Below are 14,926 nucleotides of genomic sequence, written 5' to 3' on the forward strand. Positions count from 1 at the left end.
GATGTAAACGGTTTTGAATGGTCTGACGTGACACTTTGGTGCCTCTCACCTCCCTTAAATGTGCCTGGAGTTGAATTGCATTCATCATCCGGTTCCTCAGGGCACTGTTCACAATGAAGCTGTCATCAGTGTGGGATGTGGCCAAAGGACGTCCACTTCTATGCCTTTCTGTGACTCTTCCAGTGTCTCTGTATCTGTGTTGCAACCTGCTGATGACACTCTGTGACACTCTAAGCTCAGTGGCCACTTCCCTCTGAGAACATCCTGTTTGAAGCCTCGCAATGTCGAGGTACTGTTGATCAGTTGTTAGGTGTCGTCTTGGTCTCATGATGTCAAAATGTGAACAGCATGATGAAGAGGACTGTTTTAATACCAACTCTAATTGAACCAGGAAATGTATTGGTCGATTCATGGATCAAACACCTGTTGTGAATTTTGCCGTTCAGCTCCTTGTTAGAGAACAGCAAGTTGTGCAAAAAGTACTGAAACATTGAACAGTTGGACATGTGCATTCAAAAGTTTAGAGAAGGTCAAATAAAGTTCACCTGTAAAGGTTATAGTGCATTTTAGGTTCATCCTGAAATTTCACCCGAAAGCCGAATATCCCTAACTTTTTGTGAGTAGTATATATATACATATAATGTGTGTGTGTGTGTGTAAGCCTAACCTTAAGCCTATAGATATCTACTCCAACATCTATATATACTGTATACTATACTGTATACATCTACTCAATATATATATATATATATATATATATATTCTGTATTTAAGCCATCGATAGATGGTGATATATAATATCTAGTTAACTAACTAGTCTCCAGTGCATCCAGCAGGTTCTACTCAGTAAAATAGAACTTTATTAATCCCTGTACCTACAGTGTGTATAAAGATGTAAAACAGTGTCAAAACATATCAAGTAAAATACACACATTATTCACACAACATGATATTTCACTGTTTATTAGCTATATTAACAGGAAGCAGATCATAATTCATTCACATACAAAATAGGAACGAATGCAGGAAGTTCTGCATGCGACCAGCAGGGGCGCTACTGAGCCTGTCAGTCAATCCGGGACAGCTGCCCTGGTGCATGATGGGACATCTGCTGGAGTCTGGAACCAATCTCACCCAGCATCCGGTATACTAAGTAATACATACTACATACTATGTACTACGTCGTCATGTAGCTGCTCCACTTCCTTTCAGCATGTTGTCGTGACAACGCTGCATAGAAACCTTTACCGGCGTTTCCTCTCACAATGCATTGTGGGATACAGTGTTTATAACGCATCATGTTTCAGATGTACTACGACATCCTGGTACTTTTCATGTACTATTTGGTATGCAATATGGTTTCAGACTATGCTATGCTTGTATGTACTAAGGAGAATCCTAGTATGCACTACTCAGGATTACTCGTCAGGACCTGACGGAACGGTCCTTACGGACCTAGACCATGTAGCCTGGACCTGGACCTGGACCAGGACCAGGTCCAGGACCAGGACTGCCACCTTCTGCTCCACAGTGATTTATTTGTTTTCTAAGGTTCTGCATCTGATGGAGAAATAAATAGAGGTAAACAAACTGCTGATACAAACTAGTACCAGCTGTAGAAAGTGTAAACAGGTAGTTGAACCAGTTTGAACCAGTAGAGGAACCAGTAGAGAACCAGTTTGAACAGTTTGAACCAGTAGAGAACCAGCTTAAACTAGTTCGGTGTCACTGAGCAGACTGGTCCACTGGGGGGGAGGGGGGTGCTCCGTGGAGGGAATCAGGGAACGCTCCACCAGGAATGCTCTGTCGGGGAACGTTCCGTCAGGAATGCTCCATCAGGGGACGCTCCATCAGGAATGCTCTGTCAGGGAACGCTCCATCAGGAATGCTCCGTCAGGGAATGCTCCATCAGGAACGATGCGTCAGGGAACACTGCATCAGGGAACGCTTCGTCAGGGAAGGCTCCGTCAGGGAACTCTCCATCAGGGAACGCTCCGCCAGGCTCCAGTAAACACTGCTTAAGGAAGGCTCTGTCAGGTTCCAGGAAAGGCTCTGTCAGGAAGGCTCCGTCAGGTTCCAGGGAACGCCTCCATCAGGCTCAGCAAAAGTTTGCAGAACTAAATCAGCCCTTAAGATCATCCTGAACTTCCTTGGAGGGTTTGTAAGCAGGCACTGCAGTAAAGTGCACAGGAGTACACAGGAATACACAGGAATACACAGGACCACACAGGGGTACACAAGAGAACACAGAAGTACTAAACATGGGGAGCAGGGTCTTCATGGTCCAGTTATTCATGTATGGTTCTGGTCCAGAACTTTACAGTGAAATTATCTGCAGACATATTGATTTGTGAAACAATTCAGGACCGATAACCTGGAAAACTGGACCACAGCAAAGTACATATGCAGTACTTTGTGTACTGCATAGGTACTCCTGTCTGTACTGTCAAGTACAAACACTTTGATTTGGATTTTAACAGCATTTGCAGAACTTCTTATAATTCATTATAGAAAGGAAGAGTATCAGTATTTAGTATTTAATAAGTATTTAAGTATTTCATAAGTATTTAGAATTTCATAAATATTTAGTTTTAATGAAGTATTTAGTATTTAGTAAGTATTTAAATCACTTCCTCTCACTCATGCACAGGTTTTCTAAAGGAACTTTAAAAAACAAATAAATAGAAATTAACTCTTTGTAAAATAGAGAGAAATAGGAACCTCTCCTCCTCCTCCTCCTACTCCTCCTCTTCCTCTCCTCCTCCCTCTCGTCACTGTTCTATTCCTTCAAGAGGTATTGAACTCTTTAGACAAAACAAACATAATATACTATATATATATATATATATATATATATATATATATATATATACACACACACTGTATATATACTGATCAGCCACAACATTAAATCCACCACTAATAACCACTATTGCCACATATTGTGTAGGTCATGCTGCCAAAACAGTTGTGATCCGCTCTGAGATGGGCTTCAATGAGCAGATGGGCGCCCATGACCCTGTCACCGGTTCACCGGTTGTCCTTCCTTGGACCATTTTTGGAGGTACTGAACACACACGTACCCGGGAACCCCCCACAAGACCTGCCGTTTTGGAGATGCTCTGACCCAGTCGTCTAGCCATCACAATTTTGGCCCTTGTCAAAGTCACTCAGATCCTAACACTTGGCCATTTTTCCTGCTTCCAACACATCAACTTCAAGAACTGACTGTTCACTTGCTGCTTAATATATCACAACCCTTGATAGGTATCATGGGAACAAGATAAGCAATGTTATTCACTTCACCTGTCAGTGGTCTTAATGTTGTGGCTGATATGTGTATAATATACATGGATATTGTATTGACCATGGATATATTATATCCATGGTCACCATGGATTACAGGGAATCAGGGTTTGATTCTGGAGATGGAGCCTGAGAAATGGCTACCACATCCAGGGAAGGCAGCAGGCACCCAAATGACCCACTCACGACACGTGGAATATATATATGTGTACATATATATATATATATATATATATATATATATATATATATATATATATATATATATGGAGCAAAAGACTGAAAGTATGTAGAAAGGGAGAAGTCCATTTCACACAGAAGAAAGTCCAGAAACAGAAGCAGGTAAAGGATGGAGGACAGCGGCGCCCACTGAATCACATGATACTACAGCATTTACACGGCCGCTTCTCCTTGTTGGTGACCTCCGCCTGGCCTCCTTCTGGTCCTCCTGCCAGTGGCTCCTGGAAGTGGGTGGTTGCATGGGTGGAGGAAGCGGTGCCGTTAGGTGGAGCGGCCTGCCCCCCAGCCTCGGGGCTGACAGCCGGCACTGAGCCTCCGCCTGGGGGCATTTTCTCCTCTGCGTCATCTATGAGGACCAGCTCCGCCCTGACGGTGCCCTGCACACCCAAGACGCTGCTGGTCTGAGACGCATCCTCCACGCTCTGGAACCCCAGGAACACCATGGTGACGGGTTTTTCAAGGCTGGCATCGGCCAGGCACACATCTGCAGCCTGGACCTCCAGCCCATGGACCTCCACCCCCTGGATCTTAACACCAGGGACCTCCACACCCTGGACCTCCACACCTGGGACTGTCACCCCCAGGGCCTCCACAGCTGGGTCCTTCACCTCTGGGACCTTCACCCTTTGGACCTCCACACCTGGGACCGCCACCCCTGGGGTCTCCACCTCCTGGACCTCCAACTCTGGGACCTCCAACTTTGGGACCTCCACGCCTGGGACCTCCACGCCTGGGGCCTCTACCATGGCCGACCGGGGACACTCCAGGGGCCTGGGTCCAGGCTCCTCAGGGACAGTCACTGTGGTGGAGATCATGGATGCCTGGTCAGCTTTCAGGAGGAGATCTTCAACCTCAGAGGCACTGAGCTGGTGGAAGCCATCTTCTCCATTCACCTCATGGACCACTGAGAGAGGGGCGGGGGATAGTTCATGTTACGAAACAGCCTGTGGGATCCGGTGAAGGCCTCTACATACTAGGACTAAAGGCTTCTACATACTAGGACTAAAGGCTTCTGCATAATAGAACTAAAGACCTATGCATACTAGGACTAAAGGCCCCTGCATACGAGGACTAAATGCCTCTACATACTAGGACTAAAGGCCACTACGTACTAGGACTAAAGGCCTCTACATACTGGGACTAAAGGCGACATGTGTTGCGTACACGTCGCTCAAATCAAAGGTGCCACCGCAGTGCAACCATTCACCTGGATGTTGCAGAGCATTGTTTGGTTGGTGGTGAATGGAGGTGGAGGTTAAACTGGTGTGAATGTTCAGGAATGTTGTGGGACATTTGGATGCAGGATGTAGAAAGCCTGTAAGCTTACCAGACAGTGTGGTGCACATTCTGGGAAGATGGGAGCTGCGCAACAAGCTGCCAACCATGTTGGCTTCAGGTTTATACTCCCGTACATCAAGATAACTAGCTGTTACTGTTAACAATAGTGCTTGTGCACCTTTTTCAACACATTGCCACGTAGTATACAGAAGTTTAATGACACCACGCTACATAGGCTGCGCAGAGCCTTTGCAGACGTATAAAATGCAGGATGTTTGTGACATTAAAGAATTGGGTTTGATCCCATTCTTTACTGATTCCTAAGATCTTAACTACATCATGGTGGATGAGGGCTGAGGGTTTGAAGGGTACCTCATCGTCTGAAGTACTTTTCTAAACAGTAAAGAGACTTTTTACTGCAGCTTCTACTTGTTGGAAATTGATTTTTAACCAGTTGCATTTTTCCAAATTGTTGTTGATTATTTTAACGTGATTGACGGCCCACCAGGTGGTGGTGCAGCTATCGGGGGAATGTGTAAGGAATGTGAGGAACAGCTAAGGAACGTCTGAGGAACAGCTGAGGAAAATCTGAGGAACCTCTGAGGAACAGATGAGGAACAGTAATTCTGATCAAACCAATCATGAAATAAATCCATAATTCAGTCAGGTTGTATCCGCTGCTTGTTAATCCGCTGTTCCAACCTATAAATGTATTAAGTTGAAGATGGATATCTAGCTACGTACCAGTTAGTAGGTACCAGTTAGCAGTTAGCAGTGTACCAGGCTCACCTTTCATCCTGTCCTCGTACACCTTCATCTCGTCACTGAGATGGAGTGGCGGCCGCCGGTTCGACGACAGGACTTTGCTTTGTCCTGTTGCTTTGTCCACCTCCACCCGAATCTCCACTGAGTACATCGCTGGAGGGAGGGATGGGCACATTACTAACCACACACACACACACACACACACACACACACACACACACACACACACATACACACACACACACACACACACACACACACACACACACACACACACACACACACACACACACACACACAAACACTTTCTCTCAAAAACATATCGATACAAGCACCACCTGTCTGTCTGAGCACCACCTGTCTCTGAGCCACAGAGACATCCCTCTATTGCACATCCCTCTATTGCCCATTTCTCAATTCCACATCCCTCTATACCATCCCTGTATTCCATCCCTCTATTCTATCCATCTATTACATATCCCTCTAGACCATCCCCTTATTGCATCCCTCTATTCGATCCCTCTATTCCACATCTCTCTACTCCACACCCCTCTACTCCACATCCCTCTACTCCACATCCCTCTATTCCATATCCCTCTATTACACATCCCTATAGGCTGTCCCTCTATTCCACATCCCTCTAGATCAGGGGTGGCCAACCAGTCAGAGACTAAGAGCCACTTTTTTTACTGTGTTACTGCAAAGAGCCACATCATACACATGGGCACACATGAACATCACCCCATCCCTTCCTCACACACACACACACACACACACAGACCTCTGCTCAGCCAGATTTATTGTAAATGTCACACACCAACATGATAATGACAGAAATTGACTCCTAGCCCCCGCGACCCGACTAAGGATAATCGGTTGAAGATGGATGGATGGATGGAGTACTTAGACCACAGGCCAGTTATTTTCAACAATTAACATTGTGTGCACTGTCTCACACACACAAACTCTCAGATCAACCAAGTCCACAAACAAAAATATAACATTGTGTGCACTGTCTCGCACACACAAACTCTGAGTTCAAAAAGTACTGTTGTTTATTTATTCATAGAGGGAGGAATTGGACTTCGGGTTTAATGATAAGGATGTATTTTTTTCATGTTGGGTCAATTTATTCAATAGTGTCCCTTAAACCCTAACCTTTCAGAATCAGTTTTGGCTCTTGCCTACCATACACGATCTGATGCTTTGGCCATCCACATATACCTGGGACTAGGTGTTCCGGAGTCCTGGCCACATTTTTGAAAAAAAAAAAGTAAGTACTGTAAGTACTGAAAGTACTGCGTTTCCGCGGTATACCTCTCAGTTCAACCAAGTCCACAAACAAAAATATAATAATTAACAATAGCGTTTTTCTCTTACTATGCATGTTGCTTAGTGGGACTTCTGGCATTCCTTGTCTTGAACAATGCTCTTCAAATCTGGCTTGAATTCCGTTGTTGCCACTCGAAGCAATTCTTTCACATGGGTGTCATTGACAGTATCTTAAGCGCAGCCCGTTTGACATTGGGGCATTTTTCCATTGGCACACTTCTCCAGAACTCAATGGTCCCTTCCCTTAAAGCAGCTTTCAGTCGGTCCTCCTCCTGCAGCTCGCGAGTCGCGACACACACACACACACACACACACACACACACACACACACACACCCCTCCAGCCTTCACAGTTCTCCATCGGAGATGTTCGATACGCAACGCAATTCACCGGCCGATCCATCTTATATGTTGACTACTAACCATGTCAATAGTGTTGAAAATAAACTTCCAAATGTTTTTGAATCTTATTTGGTGTTTTGTTAGTCCTAATGCCGCGTTAGACGCGTTCCAGGCGACTGGAACGCGTCTATACGTTGACTTTGTATGGAGGCGCGCCGCCCCGGCGCTTTTGGTGTAAACGCGGCATTAGGACTAATAAAACAGGCGTTAATGGGACATGACTCCTGCTGCTGTTCGCTTTGAGGAAATGAGGAAGTGATCCGCGGTGGAAAACGAGTGATATATCATAGCGATTTTATAATCACAATAGGGAATGAATGGCTGCGCTTTTTTTTCTTCTGAGTTTTTGACGCTTGTCATGTGAAAGAGCCGCATGAAACCAGCCAAAGAGCCGCATGAGGCTCGCGAGCCGCGGGTTGGCCAGGCCTGCTCTAGATCATCCACCTATTCCACATCCCTCTATTCCATTCCCAATCGACCACCCCTCTATTCCACATACCTCTAGACCATCCCTCTATTCCACATACCTCTATTCCATTCTTCTATTCCACATCCCTCTGCTCCACATTCCTCTTGACAATCCCTCTATGTTATCCCTCTAGACTATCCCTCTGTTCCACCTGCCTCTATTCCCCTCTGTTCTCTGCCCCGTGTTCACCACTCGGAACAGAAGAAGAAGCTGTTGAAGCATCGCCACCTGAAGGTGGTTACACATCGAGTCATGGATCAAATGCAACTAAAATCCAGGTGTAAGAAAGAACAACGTAGCTGGTGCAGCAATGGGTGGAGGTGTTGTGCAGCACTCTGTAGAGGAGTGGTGCAGCACTGGGTGGAGTAGTGGCCCTCGGTCAGCTTACAGAACCAAGGTACGCAAAAGCTATCGCTAGTTCCAGATACTTCCTGTTGTTTTTATTTATTGACTGAAAGACACTCACAAGAAAGACAGACAGACATACAGACAGGTAGTAATCTTGGAAGCAATTTAGCAACTTTCTGTTCAATGTTTTTTTCAGACTGAGAATTTCCCAGCATTAGTATTCTAATACTAATAGTCTAATACTAATACTACTAATTACCAGTAATCTGTCCAACACTTCTTTTTTGGATGACATTATCTTTCCCATGCTGCAACATGGCTTGTTCTATTTCCTGCAGTACCACTACTAGGGTTCTTTTTGGTTTGAGCTTAACACTAAACGCCACATTAGATTAGATTCAACTAATTGTCATTGCACAGAGTACAAGTACTGAGGCAACGAAATGCATTTCTCTGCATTTTACAAATCCTAGTAACTGACGTATCTACGATTAGTGGGCTGCCATATAGCGGCGCCCAGGGAGCAGTTAGGAGGTTAAGTGTCTTGCTCAAGGACACATCAGCACGCTACCAGGAGGAGCCAGCGATTGAATTGGCAATCTTCTGATTACTAGACGACCTGCTATACCGAATGAGCCACTGCCCCACATGCACTTTAAATCAGTGTTTGTCCACTAGGTGGCACCGGGAACATTTTACAATTTTGACTGAAAGTATATATTGGAAACTAGCTCTGATGTTGCAAGATGACTCTGAAAGTAACAACTATCAGTAGAGATGGAAGGTTCAACTCTTTTCTGAGAGTCGTTCCTGACAAGTCGCTCAGTGAAAAGAGTTGTTCAGTTTGGTTCAGTTGGTGAAACAACTGTGCGCGAGGGAGGAATTCCTAAAGGATGAAGGACAAGAAGCAAGGGAGGATTTCTTGATGGACCAAGGATAAGAAGAGAGGGAGGACTTCTGGAAGGACGAAGGAGAAGAAGAGAAGGAGGAGTTCCTGAAGAATGAAGGACAAGAAGAGAGGGAGGACTTCCAGAAGGAAGGAAGCGTGAATCTGTTGCATTTAATTTTAATTATGACAAATTAATTTTAATTTAGTTCAGTGATTATTTCAGTTTTGAGAAGATTCAATCCTTTTTCAGAGTGACTCCAGAGTCATTTAAAAGATTTGATCACTACGAAAGAGTCGTTCTTGAGTCCTGCACCACTATAAGCAGGCCATAATAACAATAATAATAATAATAACAATAAGCACAGTTCTTTGTGTTGGTGATGTTTTTTTGGTTCACAGACTGGAATTGCTCTAAACTGAAGAGCCGCTCTGGAGAGGCTCCGCAATCAGAACTTCCTTCAGACCAGGAAGTCAAACTGCAGCAGCTAATCAGAGAACAGCGTTAGACAAAGGGACTCACCTGCTCGCATCAGGCTGTCTGCAGGGGGCACTGTCGGGGCTGTGGCAGGGGCTGGGGCAGGGGCAACAGCAGGGACCGCGGCAGGGGCTACAGGGGGCACTGCAGACAGAAAGACAAGTCAGGGCATTCTGAGTGAACATCTGCTGTGTAAGTATCTGTCTGTCTCGAGGTTACTGTCTGTCTCTAGGTAACCGTCTGTCTCTCTTAACCGTCTGTCTCTAGGTTACCGTCTGTCACTATGTTACTGTCTGTCTGAATATGATCCAAGATTGTTAATTCAGTGTTTTTTTCAACAATTCCTGGAGCTCGTACACCAGTGAAGAGCTCATGAACATCAGGGCTACAATCCCTATGGATTTATTTCCCACTTCCATTGCCACATCCATGGAATTACTGGACATTCTAGACAAAGGTGCGCTCACCTTTGTGCATGCAGTGAAACGCAGACATCGCACACCGTTACTTGGAATATATCTCTCTAAGGTGTGTTCACTGGGAAACAAACTAGACGAACTTCAGCTACTGTTGGGGAAGATCAGAGACTTTTCTTCATCTTCTGTTCTGTGCTTCACGATATCGGACTCTGCGCTGCAGCTGGCAGGCTTCCAACTCTTCAGAGCGGATTGGGACACAGGACTTTCGGGTGGCAAATAAAAGGTGGAGGTTTGTGCTTTTACACTAACAGTAGCTGGTTTAATGACGTGACAGTGATCTTACAGCACTGTTTTCCTGATCTTGAATCTTTTTACATTAATTGCAAACCTTCTATTCTCTCCGTGAGGTTGTTTCATTCATACAAACTAGCTTACATCGTGCAGGAGGCACAGTGCATGATCGCTAACCAGATACATTTTGTGGAAAGGACAAACCCGGACTCCTTAGTTATTGTCCTTGGCGAAATTAACAAAGGAAACTTCAGCCATGAACTCCCCAAATATTGACAGTTTATTAAATACCCCACCAGAGAGAAGAATACTTCCGGCCACTGTTCCACCACAGTAGGCAGTGCCTATCACGCCATCCCCCGAGATGCACTGAGACACTCTGACCATGTCATGGTCCACCCGATTCCTGCATACAGGCAGAAATTAAAGCTGTGTAAACCTGTAGTGAGGACATCAAAGAATTGGATCAGTGAAGCTGTGGAGGATCTTCAGGCGTGCTTGGACTGCACTGACTGGGACATTTTCAGGACTGCTACCAACAGTCTGGATGAGTACACAGAGGCAGTGACATCATACATCAGCTTCTGTGAGGAGAGCTGTGTACCATCACGCACATGACATGTCAAGTCACAATTTATTTATGAAGCGCATTTCATACCAGGAGTTACAGCAACAACAAGCATTGGTTCACAGCTAAGCTCAAACAGCTAAGGTCAGAGAAGGAAGAGGCATTCAGGAGTGGGGACAGAGACATCTTTAAAGTGGCTAAGTTCAGGTTTAGCAAGAAGGTGCGAGATGCTGAATGAGTGTACTCAAAGAAACTCCAACACCATTTCTCAGCCAATGACTCTGCCTCTGTCTGGAAAGGGTTCAGAGAGCTCACTAACCTCAAACCAAAAATGCCTCACTCCATGAACAAGTCACGCCTGGCCAACGACCTGAACAACTTCTAATGTCGCTTTGAAAGGCAATAGGACAGTCCTGACACCATTCCCCGTGTAACCTTCCACCAGCCCCAGCCTACCATCTTCACCTCCCCCACCACAGTGACGACCATTTCGATCCTAGAGAGGGATATCAACAGGCTTTTCAAGAGGCAGAACCCCCTCAAAGCAGTCGGACCAGACTGTCTCTCCATCCACCCTGAAGCACTGTGCTGTCTCCGGTCTCCGGTGTTTGCAGACATTTTCAACACCTCACTGGAGACATGCCATGTACCCACATGCTTCAAATCCTCCACCATCATACCTGTCCCGAAAAAAAGCCAAGGACCACAAGACTTAATGATTACTGCAAAGATCTGTTGCCCTGACCTCTGTAGTGATGAAGTTGTGGTGTGTGGATCGGAGGGTTTGAGCACCTGACGCTCGTTGGTTGGGCTAACAAGGGGCGGCTTTAAAAAAACCATACACACACACATCCTCAGGATAGGAGCCCTGTCATGATATGTTCCATTTACTCCTGGCTAATTCCACCTAGCCTCCTATCTACAATAAACCGCTGTCTACAACCGATCGTCGTCTGTGTCTCTGTGCCAGAGGGCCCTGGAAACGCCACTTGGAAGGTGTGTGGTTGGCAGAACTGCCGCAGGAGTCTTTTGAACACCCTCTCCTGCACCCCCTTCAGTTTGCCTACTAAGTCAAAAGGCCTATAGACGATGCAGTAAACTTGGTCCTACACTTCATTCTCCAGCACCTCAGGAACCTAGACCAGGATCCTGTTTGTGGATTTCATCCCTGCATTCAAAACAATCATCCCGGCTCTACTGCAGGACAAGCTCTCCCAGTTGAGTGTGGCTGACTCCACCTGTAGGTGGATCACAGACTTCCTGTCTGACAGGAGGCAGCAGGTGACTCCGGAAATTTGAGAACGACACCCCCCTCATTGGGCTCATCTCTGGTGGGGATGAGTCTGCCTACAGGTGGGAGCTTGACTATCTGGTGACCTGGTGCAGCCAGAACAACCTGGAGCTCAACACAGTGAAGACAGTGGCTCAGCTCCATCATCAAGAAAGCTCAGCAGAGGACGTACTTCCTGCGGCAGCTGAGGAAGTTCAACCTGCCAGACGCGATGATGGTGCACTTCTACATCTCCATCACTGAGTCCATCCTCACGTCCTCCATTACCATCTGGTACGCTGCTGCAACCATCAAGGACAAGGGCAGGCTGCTTGGCTCTACTGAGAAGGTGATGGCTGCAATCAGCCAGCCCTCCAGGACCTGTACGCCTCCAGGACCCTGAGGCGTGCAGGTAAGTTTATGGCTGACCCCTCCCACCCTGGACACAAACTGTTTGAAGCACTTCCCTCTGGCAGGAGGCTGCGGTCCAACAAGGTCAAAACCTCTCGCCACAAGAACAATTTCTTCCTGTCTGTAACTGGCCTCATCAAGAAAGGCCCAGGACCCCCACTTAAACGGACCCTCACACCCCCCCCCCCCCCCCCCTCATAGACACTACACGTTATATTAACATACAGCCTACACCTACAATGTGATCTACATATCTCTGGGAAATAAGATGGAGGAGCTTACAGCAATGGTGAGAGGACAGAGGGAATACCGTGAATGCAGTCTTATGTGTTTTACGGAGACATGGCTGCACAAGGTTATTCCCGCCGCATACATCACCATCGAGGGCTTCTACAGTGCAGGGAAAGACAGTTTTCACCGTCAGTGCGGCAAAAAGCAAGGCTGGGGAGTTACTGTATTTGTCAACAAGAGATGGTGCAATCCTGGCTATATTCAGGTGAAGGAAAGTGTCTGTAGCCCAGATGTAAAATTTTGGCCGGAGGACTTTACCCAAATCATTGGCCACGTGAGTTATCATATGTTTTTGTTGTGGTCGCTTATATCCCACCCTCTGCTAACGCTGAGGCAGCATGTGAGACTATGTACGCTGTTATCGTGAGTCTACAGACCCAGACCCCCAGCACATTATTTTTCTTTTCTTTTTTTTAACCTGTGCTGTCAGTATGCTAGGCATACAACCCAGAGTATTTGTATGCTATTGCATCTAGGACAGAGTTAGTTTGCAAGTGGAGTTCAAGTTCTCAACCTGCAATGCAACTCTTTATTAATTCTGAAATCATCAGGAACTGCTGCAATAACTCTGTCCTGTGGATGACCTATAGGATGACAAAAGCACGGTTTTTTGTTATACAGAGCAGCCACCAATCCCCCTCTTTGGGGAACTATTTTCCATGTTTGGGTCTATAAACAACTCTACTACATCGCTACTCCAAGAGGTAGATTGGGGGGAGATTCACCAAGGGTAAGACTATTAAACATAGGACCAAACAACATTTACACATAACAATAAACATTGGACGACAACATGAATTGAAAAACAGAGTTAATCAGGTCCAGGAAAACGGGAACAGCAATTGGGCACGTGGCCTCTTCCTGTCATAGTTATGGTAGTAAATGAGGGAAGAAAGGAGAAGAATGCAACCAGGAGGGTGCTAGGGTGCGTTCAAAGCAGGTGTTGGTGGTGTGTGTGTGTGTGTGTGTGTGTGTGTGTGTGTGTGGTTGGTTCTGGTGTATAAGGTCGGTATTATGTCGTGCCGCCTCAGAGCAGCAGAAAGGGTCCTGAAGCCCCCCTTGTGCTCTGCAGCAGCATAGACAACCTACGGCTGCAGGAAAACCCCAAGCACCCCGCCCTGCAGCCACAGAAGAGCCCTGGGCCCCCAGAGAAGCCGGAAGCCTGCGGAGCAACCTCCACGCCCGGCCCCCGAGAAGCTTAATCCAGTCCCAGGGAGCACGTAGGAGACCCCGCACCCCAGGGGCGCACACATACAACCCACCACCAAGTGCAGTCACAAGACGTAGCAGCATGTGCAGAACCCGGGATTCGGGTGCCAGGCAGGGACCACAGGCCTGGAGCCAGCCAGCGCGCCGGCAGGGCGGGGTGTCTCCAATGGCGAAGCCCGCCCCTCCACAGCCGACTAGATGCCCCACCTGGCCGTGAGCCCTGAGCACCCATCCAAGTAACAGTGTACTCGGCGTGGGGCATCCGGGCCCTCCACCACCCCTGGCACCCGGGGCACCTACCACAGAGAAGCCACACAGCGGGAGCAAAAGCTGATAGCCCCCCCCCCGCACCCCAGCCCACACCCACAACAGCAAGCAGCCCCGCAGGGGCTACGGAAGGCACCCAGCAGCGCTCTCCGCAGCCCTGCCAGGTCTCAGCACACCTTAAGCCACCAGGCGTAAGCCGCCATGGATTCCAGCCCAGCGAGCGGGGGGTGAACCCAGCCACCCCCCCAGCGAACCACGCCCCTACACCAACCCGCAAGCGACCTGCAACCCCAGAAAAACCTCAGTGCTCAATGTGTGCTGTTGGCAATTGCAGTTAAAATTGCGGGGTGTGGGGGTGCAAGTTCTTCAAGCAAGTCGAACCTGAATCACTCGCACCTGTTATATGTTAATGTGAATGACAGGAGGGTGTGGTGTTTTCCCAACAACAAGCCTTGGATTACAAGTGACCTAAAGGCTGTCCTCAATGACAAGGTTACAAAGAAGAACTGAAGTGGGTGCAGAGGAAGCTCAAGGAGAGGCTGAAGAAGAGCAGGGACACCTACAGGCGGAAGATGGAGGACAGCCTACAGGACAACACAAGGGGTATGGAGAAGCATAAGGGAGATCGTTGGCCACAAGCGTGCTCACGACCTGTAAGCGGCTGGAGATCTGGATAGCGCAAAAGAGTTGAACCAGT

This window comes from Zeus faber, assembly GCF_960531495.2.
Source record: "Zeus faber genome assembly, chromosome: 1".
Classification (NCBI taxonomy): Eukaryota; Metazoa; Chordata; class Actinopteri; order Zeiformes; family Zeidae; genus Zeus; species Zeus faber.